Genomic DNA, 10590 nt, shown 5'->3' with positions numbered 1-10590 from the left:
AGCATGTGCTTGAAGAGTGGAAAGGGGAAGTCAACATGCATGAATTAATGGCCAAGCCATATGATCCATTTCTCTTGGTCTAGGAAGGGCTTGAAGAGGCTCAAATTGAGGGTGCTACACACATGGAGGCAAGCATGGAGCTGGTGGTGGTAAAGAAGCCAATGGTGGAGACGTTTTTAGTGCAGTTGGTGTGTTCTATTGTGCATGAAGGATAATCCCAATCTCTGGTCTCATCCAAGCTTTCTAAAGAGGTATGCGCTTCATAGGTGAAGGGTATGCTTGTGAGTGCAGCTGTGCAATGGGTAAACCATGAGATATAAGATTCTCTTGAAGATGACTCTACTTTACATGGATGGGAGGGAGTGTCAGATATGTATCTAAAGCAAGATGGTGTGCATGGTGGTGCTTTGTTTGATGCAGCTGGATGGATGTAGGGTGGTGCTTGGAGCGGTGAAGGTATTCTATGGGCATTTTGTGTGCATGGGTGGCTATGTGCTTGGGTACAATACTATTGGAGGTTGATGCAAATGGATGGATGCACTCAAAGCTAGGTGTTTGATCCAAAATTTTGGCTAAGCAGGGGGTTGGGCAACCCATTTGAGAAAGGATAGCATTGAAGTAGGAATAAGTCTATGTATATATGGTAGCGGTTTTTTCTTAGCTCAAAGTGTTTGACAGTCTTCACAATTTTTGGATTTCACAAAACATGTTTTGGGTTGAACATGAATGTTCAACAAGGGGGTTGGACAATGATGGTGCAACTAAAGTTAGTTGATGTTGTGAAGTGTGCAATGCAGGGCTATTTGTGCTTGCAGGGGCATGTCGAAGTGGTTGAGTAGTTTTGAAGTTGAAGGGCAGGTGAAGGGCAGGCAAAGGGCAGCAACTATGTATGCTTTATGTGGTTTTTTGCACCAAGGCATTGGCCCCATTGTCAACAAGTGGAGAAGAGGGAGTTCCCTCTTGTGGTTGGCTATGTCCCTCATGGGCGTTGTGGGTAGGGTGCTGCTTGATAGTGGTGCAACACGGGGCGGTGCATTGGTAGGTGTGTTGTGCCAGACGGTCATGGTCATTGTTGTTGACCATGTATCCCCTAACAGGTGGTTTCACATGAGGTCCCGATAGGCCCCCCCTTTTCATATGAAGGGTGCATGCACCTGGGCTTGGTGAACAATGATGCTAAGCACGAATTTTGATTGCAGAGGGGGTTCTCCCGCATGGGCAACATGGAAGGAGTCTTGGCAAAGTGGGATTTCACATGCAATACTCAAAAAAGGAGATAAGTGTCTGATAAATATAGCAAGTTTTAAAAACAGCCACTCGCCCTATGAGGGGCACATTTTTTTGCAGCAGAAGGGACTTGGCAATTTTTTAAAAGAAGATGGAGCCAGTGAGGGCTACCAAGAGGAGAAGCTACTACCAGAGTAAACCCAAGAGGAGGGTCTTGGGTTGAGGTGTGTGATGATGTAGCCAAACTACGAGGGGGGTGATAGCATGAAAAGGTGGTGCAAAAAGTAGTGTCCTTGACACTTCTTTGTGAGGCATTTATGGATGGTTCTTTAGCACACTCTTGAAGGTGTTCTTGTCAAAATGGTCTTGGAGAAAATCCTTCGCTTGTTGTATCTTCTCCTTAGCCAACCCCACCGTAACGGGTGATCTAGGTTGAAATCCATATAAAAGCATAAATGGACTAAACCCTCTAGTCACATGCTGTGAACTGTTATAAGCAAATTCAAATATAGGTAAGTAGTCTTCCCAATTGGTTTGCTTCTTGCTAACGTACGCTCGTAGCATATCCTCTAGTACTTGATTAACTCTTTCTGTTTGACCATTGTTTCTGGATGATCAGCCGTACTTAGATTAAGTTTAGTTTCCAACTTTTGGAACACAACTCCCCATAAGTGATTATCGAACTTTCAATCTCTGTCACTAATGATACTAGTTGGAAGACCGTAGAGTTTATGTATATGCTCTACAAATGGACGTGCTAATTTTGGTGTCTTAACCATAGTCTTAGTGGGAATGAATCGACCCATCTTTGTGAGACGGTCTATAGTTACCCAAATGGCATCATGGACACGATTTGTAGTAGGTAGTCCTACTACAAAATCCATAGAGATACTCTCCCACCTACCTTGTGGAATCTCTAAAGGATATAAAAGGCCACCTATCTTGAGGCACTCTGCCTTATTAACTTGGCACTGTTGGCAGTTTAATATGTACTCTTGAAAATCATGATGTAAGTCCGGTCAATAAAATTGCCATCGAACTAAGGCATACGTCTTACGAATACCTGGATGACCAGCACTTGGACTATCGTGACACTCAAATAAGATTTGGCGCCTAGTGTCTGAGTCCTTTTGCACACATACTCTACCTTTGTGGAGTAAGTAGCCATCATCAATGGAAAAATTCTTCCATTGCTTAAGCTCGATCTTTCTGAGTAGGGGTGGAGCTCTGTGTGTTGGAGTTTTTATCTATGCGTGCAGAGACATGTTGATCTGGCTGTTGAGAGACATGTGAGTGTGAGGGATCCCTTTTTAAAACTGCACTCCACACTTTAGCATATGATTGATCGTGTGCACACTTGCCATGTAATGACTCCAAAAATCCACTCTTTAGTTTCGTGAAAGCAAGTGAATTAATCTGAGGCATCCGCCTCAGTGCATCCACTACTACATTATATCGCCCCTTGCGATATCGTAGCTTACAATCATAATCTTGAAGGATTTCTGCCCATCTAGCTTTATGGCCCTTCAAGTCTGTTTGAGTAGTAAACCATTTGTTACTCTCATGGTCTACTTCAAACTCGGCACCATATAAATAGTGTCTCCACTTTCGTAAAGCGTGAATTATGACATAGAGCTCTCTCTTTCGACAGAATAATTCTGTTGAGCTCTATCTAAATTTTTACTTTCAAAGGCTATAGGTATTCCCTCTTGGAGAAGTACCACACCAATTGCTTTATCACTAGCATCAGTCTCTACCACAAACGGCTTAAGTGGGTCGATGATTGCTAGGATGGGAGCGGTGGCTATAGCTACCTTGAGCTGTTCGAAACTGCGTTTTTGGGCTTCTTCCCAAGAAAAGGTCTTACGTTTTTCTTTAAGTTGATCCATCATAGGAACAATAATTTTGGCATAAATCACGGATATACTGTTGATAAAATCCAGCCATGCCTAAAATATTTGAAGCTCCTCAACCGTGTTGGGATGTGGCCATCGAAGAATGGCAGCGACCTTGTCAGTGTCCATTTTGATGCCAGAATAAGAGATCACATGACTGAGGTAATGTATCTCTATTTTAAAGAAATTGCACTTGCTTTTCTTAGCATACAACGCGTGAGCTCGTAGCTGTTTGACACTAATCGTAAGTGTTATATGTGTTCATCTTCAGTCTTACTGTAAATGAGAATGTCATCAGGGAGAACCACAACAAATTTTCCAAGATAGGGACGTAAGACAATATCCATGAGTTTCATAAATGTAGCTGGAGCATTGGTTAGACCAAAGGCATAATCAAAAATTCAAAATGCCCGAACCGTGTTCTAAAGGCAGTTTTGGAGATATCTTGTAGTAGGATATATACTTGGTGGTATCCTGAACGAAGATCTATCTTTGTATAGTATCTTGCCCCGTGGAGTTGATCAAACAACTCATGAACTCGAGGCAAAGGATACTTGTTCTTGATGGTTATCGCATTTAATTCGCGATAATCTACGCACATGCGCATAGTACCATCTTTCTTTTTTACCAATAGAATTGGTGATGCCCAAGGCGAAGTGCTGGGTCTAATGAAACCACGAGCGAAACCACGAGCGAGGTAGTCAGCCAGTTGACTCTCAACCTCCTTGTCTTCTTTAGTACTCATATGATAAGGTGGTTTACTCACCGGTTTAGTGCCTGGCAAGACATCTATGCCATGCTGCATGATGTCTAGCTCTCTCCATAGTATGTCAGTACACTTAGGGTGCTGTAGCCTAGTCCACCCTCTCGAGCCTTGCACTCCATTTTGAGCTAGCCTCCACCAACATGATGATAGTGATCTAGGGCGGTCGTCCTACACTTCAGCCTGCTACATAGATTACTCCCTAGGAGTGGTACACTGAGAGAGAGGTGTGTTGGGATCCTGTCTGTCTCCTAGCACTCTGGTTCATTTGGTGGGCCCACTATTCCCACATCTTTGAGGTTCGCCATGTTCCACTAGTGGAGATTGTTTGTGATTTTTGGTTGGAGATGATTCACACTCTCAGGGGTTAGTTTGAGAGACTTCACGGAGAGGCTTTTTTGCGACTCTAGCGCCCATGGCCTTTCTTTAGCATGGTCCAAGGTGCTTCCATATGGAATTACTAGCCACTTGTGTGGCTTTTTCCTCCTCCCATTTTGTGATTTAGCCTCATTGTGCATATTTTTTTCACTCACTAGGAGAGTCTCCCCATGATTTTTATGTAGCCCTGTTTTGTGGAGGTTGTTTGTAGCCCTATAGGCAGGTTTTATTAACTAGTAGTAGGATGTTTTTCTCAAAAAACATAGAGAATAAATCCCATATCTTGAGATAGAAGAAGAGGTGAAAACAAGATATAGCAATTCTCTGGATACAGATACAACCTACGAGAAAGATTCTTCCAATTCAAGGTATGAGGAGTTTGATCTCATGAATGTGGATAAATATGTGAAGAATGTGTCTGAAGGGTAGGATGAAGTGCAAGCACATATGCGGGGCATAAACAAAGTGGAGATATGCCATTCTACTAGTGAGCACATCTAGGTAAAGATGGTACCTTGTGGCTATAGTGATGAGCCTGGGTGTGATGAAGACATGTACTTTTCTAAAGAGGGAGGTCCTACCAATGCTATGGTCAGAGATGATGTAGCATAGGATGATTTTTTTCCTTCTTTGTCTAAGGATGTGGTAGTAGAGCAGGTGCTTGAATCGAGGAAAGGGAAAGTCATCATGCATGAAGTAATGCCCTAGCCGTCTGACCCACTTCTTATGGAAGGGATTGATGATGCTCAGATTGTGGTTGCTACATGCATGGAAGCAAGCATGGAGGTGGTGGTAAAGAAGCCAATGGTGGAGAATTTTTCAGTGTATCCAATGTGTTCTATGATACATGGAGGAGAATCCTAGGTTGTGACCTTGTCCAAGAATTCTAAAGAGGTATGTGCTTCATGGTTGATGGGTATGCTTGTGAGTGCAGTTGTGCAATGGGTAATCCGTAAGATACAGGGTTCTCTTTAAGAGGACTCTACTTTACATGGTTGGGAGGGAGGGTCAGATATGTACGTGAAGCAAGATGGTGTGCATTGTTTGATGTAGTTGGATGGACAAGGGTGGTGCTTGGAGTGGCACAGGTATTGTATGGGCATTTTGTGTGCATGGGTGGCTATGTGCTTGGGTATAGTACTATAAAAAATTGATACAGATGGATAGATGCACTCAAAGCCAAGTTTTTGATCCTGGAGGTTTGGCTAAGCAAGGGGTTGGGCTATTAAGTATGGAGCTTGATTTACCCTTGTAATTTTCTGTGGTAAAAGCGCACATTTGTAAGGCCCCCATTATGAGGAGAAGCCATCGTGCGCGAAGGAAAATCACTCACCGGAAACCAAAATTTTCACGGCCAAAAATCAGGGGCAACTTTAGGGGCCTCGGGGGCGGAAGCCCCCGATACTTTTTTTCCCTCGCTGGAATATTCCTTTTTGCCGGAATATTATGGCGGCCCGGCGGCCGGTAGTCAATGGCCGGTGGCCGAATTCAAAAGCGGACTTGTCTTCTCATGGGCGGCCACACATGGGTGGATTGGAGGGTCCGATTTGGACTTATCTACACAAGGGCAGCTACACATGGCTGCCTCTCATGAGAGAGGGCAGCCCTTTTGGCCTATAAAAGGAGGCCATTTCTACACACCTTTCATAGTGTGAAGTTGATGCAACAAGATGAGTGTGAGGAGGTGAGAGTGAAGCAAGGTGGGAGCTCTATTAAGGGTTTAATCCCTTTGTAAACTACTTCTTCTTTTGAAGTGCTAAAGCCATTGAGTGGCTGCTTTCCCGTGGACGTAGCCCACATTGGGTGAACCACGTATATCGTGTGTACTCTCTCTCTCTCTCTCTCTCTACTCTATAATCTATTGTGTGTGAAATCTATCTCTCTCCATTAAGTAATCTACTCAAATATCTATTTAGCTATGTCTTATTTCCTAACATGGGCAACCTACTGCATGGAATAATGTTTGCAATGATGGTGTAGCTAAAGTTGGTCGATGGTGTGAAGTGTGCAATGGAGTGCTATGTGTGCTCTCAAGGGCATGGCAAAGTTGTTGGGAAGTTCTGAAGGTCAAGGGCAGGCAAAGGGTAGTGGATGTGTATGCTTTATGTGGTTTTGTAGGCCTAAAGTGCTCATATTACAGTACATGTTGGTCTCTTCGGATTGGGAATCCGAGTTTAAATGACCAAGATATGAGTAGTTGAAGTTTCATTAGGGGCCAATTGTGTGCCAGGTTGGCTGCCTTGGTAGGCATGCCATCTAAAGATTTTTGGGCTCGCCACGGTTCTACAAGATAGTGTAAAATGTGTGGACTCATCTGGATTTGAGGCCTCATTGATTGGAGCCTTGGTTATCAAGACATGCCAGGTCAAAGTCGGGTGCAATTGACGGAGAAGCAGTGTCAGATGATTTTCAAAATTTTGGACCAACGGTTTGTGGTCACAGTGAGTTCAGAGTGTAGTGCGACTATGGAGACTTGAATTCACAAAGGTGGAGATTTTCTTGGGCGTTATTGCCTACTCATTGGACAAGAGAGTTTGAGGTAATAAGCTCCTCAACTGGCACGAAAAATATTTTATGTGAAGTGCTTTAAGGGTGGTTTTCAAGCTACTTTGGGGATGGAGCTGCTGTGTCATGACACATGGTGTCGAGATATCCCATAGGCAATGTTGGACCCTTGAGGGGTGGATTATATGAGCCATGGCATTGGCCCCATTTTGAAGAAGTGGAGAAGAGGGAGCTTCCTCTTGTGGTCTAAGGTGCTCATCTTATAGTACATTTTGATCTCTTTGGATCAGGAATCGGAGTTTAAATGCCCAAGTTATGAGCAATTGAAGGTTCAACAGGGGCAAGTTGTGTGCCAGGTTAATTACATTGGTAAACATGCCATCTAATGTTTTTGGGGCTTGCCTGTGTTCTAGAGGATAGTGTGAAATGTGTAGAGTCAACTAGAGTTAACACTCGTTGATGGGAGTCTTGGTTGTCCAGATATGCCTCATCAAAGTCTTGTGAAATTGATGGAGAAGCAATGTAATATGATTTTTGGACTAAAGATTTGTGCTTTGGTGAGTTCAATGTGCGGTGAAGATCTCAAGACCTGAAGTCAGGAAGGTCAAAATTTACTTGGGCTTTATGGCCTGCTCATTGGACAAGGGAGTGTGCATTGGTTTTTATGCAAGCGATGTTTTGGTAGTAGTAAGGTGAAGTTTGAAGGTGTTTCTGAGAGTAGTGGAGTGTTGTGAGTACCCGGAGCTATAGAGAGGCAATTTGGGTGTGTTTTCAAGTGTGTTCCCATTCCCCCTTTCCATCTTTTGGTGCCCCCATCGAGAAGCACAGTGATTGCTCCTGATTGAAGGCTAAAGCGGAGTTTTTGTGATATTTGATAGGTGCGTTTTGAAGAGTAGGTCCTATTGAGAAATATGTGGACGGGTTTTTTAAATTTTTAGTGGGATTGAAGATGCAAAAACTTGGCTCCAGGGTTATGGTTTGTTTCTGTTAGAGAGCAGGTTGTCGAGAGAAGAAGGTGCGGTTCAAGTTTTCTTGCTGTTGGTTCGTGGAAAAGCAAAGAAATGGTACAAAGGATTGCAAAAAGGTGCAAAAAATTTGGATTGGGAGGTTTTGGAAGCGGCCTTTCTGAGTAATTTTGTGGCGGATGTGCATCTGGATGAAGTAGAGAAAAAACTCAACGGTTTGAGGTAAAACTTGGATGAAGATTTTCAAGCGTTTGAGTGGGAGTTTGATGCTCTTTGGGGACAACTTATCAAGGTAATTGCTGCCAAAAATGTTGATTGTTTGAAGTTGAGCAAGTGTATGGATTGCCTGCATGATGATGTTCAAGACAAGGTAGTAGTGGACGAGCCTGTGTCATATGCAAAATTGGTGGTTTTTGAAAGAGGGTGAACCAAAAAGTTTTTGAAGAAGTGCAGAGCTAGGCAAGGTTTATCAAGTGCGATCGTGGCAAGGCGAGTTGAAGTAGTGGGAAAGAAAGGTGAAGCCAGTGCATGCAAATTTTCCGGTGCAAGAGGAGCCAAGGGTTTTTTGGTTGCAGAGAGATGGAGTTGTTTCTATGCCAAATATGACAATTAAAGAGGTTCCAACGGTTGAGGAGGTGCTAGAGATGCCAAACAAGGTAAAAAATGGACGGTAAATCTCAGATATGGTTGAAAAGATTCTATTGGTTTGTGCTAGAGATGAGAAAGTGAGATTTGCAGACAATGTTGAAGAGTTAAAAATAGAACAAATCCTAGATCTCAAGACAGGAGAAGAGGTAGAAATAGACTATAACAATTCTCTGGATGCGGATACAACCTGGGAGATGGATTCTTCCTATTCAAGATATGAGGAGTTCGATCTCTTGAATGTGGATAAAACTATGAAGGATGTTTGTGACGGGAAGAATGAAGTCCAACCAGATATGTAGGGCATAGACCAAGTGGAGGTATCCCATCCTTCTGGTGAGAACATGCAGGTAAAGATGGTACCTTGTGGTTATAGTGGAGTGCACCCATGTTCAAGGTTAGTGGAGATGGATAGTGATGAAGCTGGGTGCGATGAAGATATGTGCTTTTTTGAAGAGGGCGCTCTTGTTGATGCTATGGTCTGAGATGAGGATGATTTTATTTCTTCCTTGTATGAGGATGTGGTAGTAAAGCATGTGCTTGAAGAGTGGAAAGGGGAAGTCAACATGCATGAATTAATGGCCAAGCCATATGATCCATTTCTCTTGGTCTAGGAAGGGCTTGAAGAGGCTCAAATTGAGGGTGCTACACACATGGAGGCAAGCATGGAGCTGGTGGTGGTAAAGAAGCCAATGGTGGAGACGTTTTTAGTGCAGTTGGTGTGTTCTATTGTGCATGAAGGATAATCCCAATCTCTGGTCTCATCCAAGCTTTCTAAAGAGGTATGCGCTTCATAGGTGAAGGGTATGCTTGTGAGTGCAGCTGTGCAATGGGTAAACCATGAGATATAAGATTCTCTTGAAGATGACTCTACTTTACATGGATGGGAGGGAGTGTCAGATATGTATCTAAAGCAAGATGGTGTGCATGGTGGTGCTTTGTTTGATGCAGCTGGATGGATGTAGGGTGGTGCTTGGAGCGGTGAAGGTATTCTATGGGCATTTTGTGTGCATGGGTGGCTATGTGCTTGGGTACAATACTATTGGAGGTTGATGCAAATGGATGGATGCACTCAAAGCTAGGTGTTTGATCCAAAATTTTGGCTAAGCAGGGGGTTGGGCAACCCATTTGAGAAAGGATAGCATTGAAGTAGGAATAAGTCTATGTATATATGGTAGCGGTTTTTTCTTAGCTCAAAGTGTTTGACAGTCTTCACAATTTTTGGATTTCACAAAACATGTTTTGGGTTGAACATGAATGTTCAACAAGGGGGTTGGACAATGATGGTGCAACTAAAGTTAGTTGATGTTGTGAAGTGTGCAATGCAGGGCTATTTGTGCTTGCAGGGGCATGTCGAAGTGGTTGAGTAGTTTTGAAGTTGAAGGGCAGGTGAAGGGCAGGCAAAGGGCAGCAACTATGTATGCTTTATGTGGTTTTTTGCACCAAGGCATTGGCCCCATTGTCAACAAGTGGAGAAGAGGGAGTTCCCTCTTGTGGTTGGCTATGTCCCTCATGGGCGTTGTGGGTAGGGTGCTGCTTGATAGTGGTGCAACACGGGGCGGTGCATTGGTAGGTGTGTTGTGCCAGACGGTCATGGTCATTGTTGTTGACCATGTATCCCCTAACAGGTGGTTTCACATGAGGTCCCGATAGGCCCCCCCTTTTCATATGAAGGGTGCATGCACCTGGGCTTGGTGAACAATGATGCTAAGCACGAATTTTGATTGCAGAGGGGGTTCTCCCGCATGGGCAACATGGAAGGAGTCTTGGCAAAGTGGGATTTCACATGCAATACTCAAAAAAGGAGATAAGTGTCTGATAAATATAGCAAGTTTTAAAAACAGCCACTCGCCCTATGAGGGGCACATTTTTTTGCAGCAGAAGGGACTTGGCAATTTTTTAAAAGAAGATGGAGCCAGTGAGGGCTACCAAGAGGAGAAGCTACTACCAGAGTAAACCCAAGAGGAGGGTCTTGGGTTGAGGTGTGTGATGATGTAGCCAAACTACGAGGGGGGTGATAGCATGAAAAGGTGGTGCAAAAAGTAGTGTCCTTGACACTTCTTTGTGAGGCATTTATGGATGGTTCTTTAGCACACTCTTGAAGGTGTTCTTGTGAGACTACACTTCATGTTTATTATTTTGAAACGTTAGCTCCAACCACTTTGAAACGTTAGCTACAACCACTTTAACGATTTCTTGAAATGTCTGTCCG

Source organism: Adiantum capillus-veneris, chromosome 4 (assembly GCF_014529385.1).
Source record: "Adiantum capillus-veneris isolate H3 chromosome 4, ASM1452938v2, whole genome shotgun sequence".
Classification (NCBI taxonomy): Eukaryota; Viridiplantae; Streptophyta; class Polypodiopsida; order Polypodiales; family Pteridaceae; genus Adiantum; species Adiantum capillus-veneris.
Note: the sequence above shows the minus strand (reverse complement) of the source record.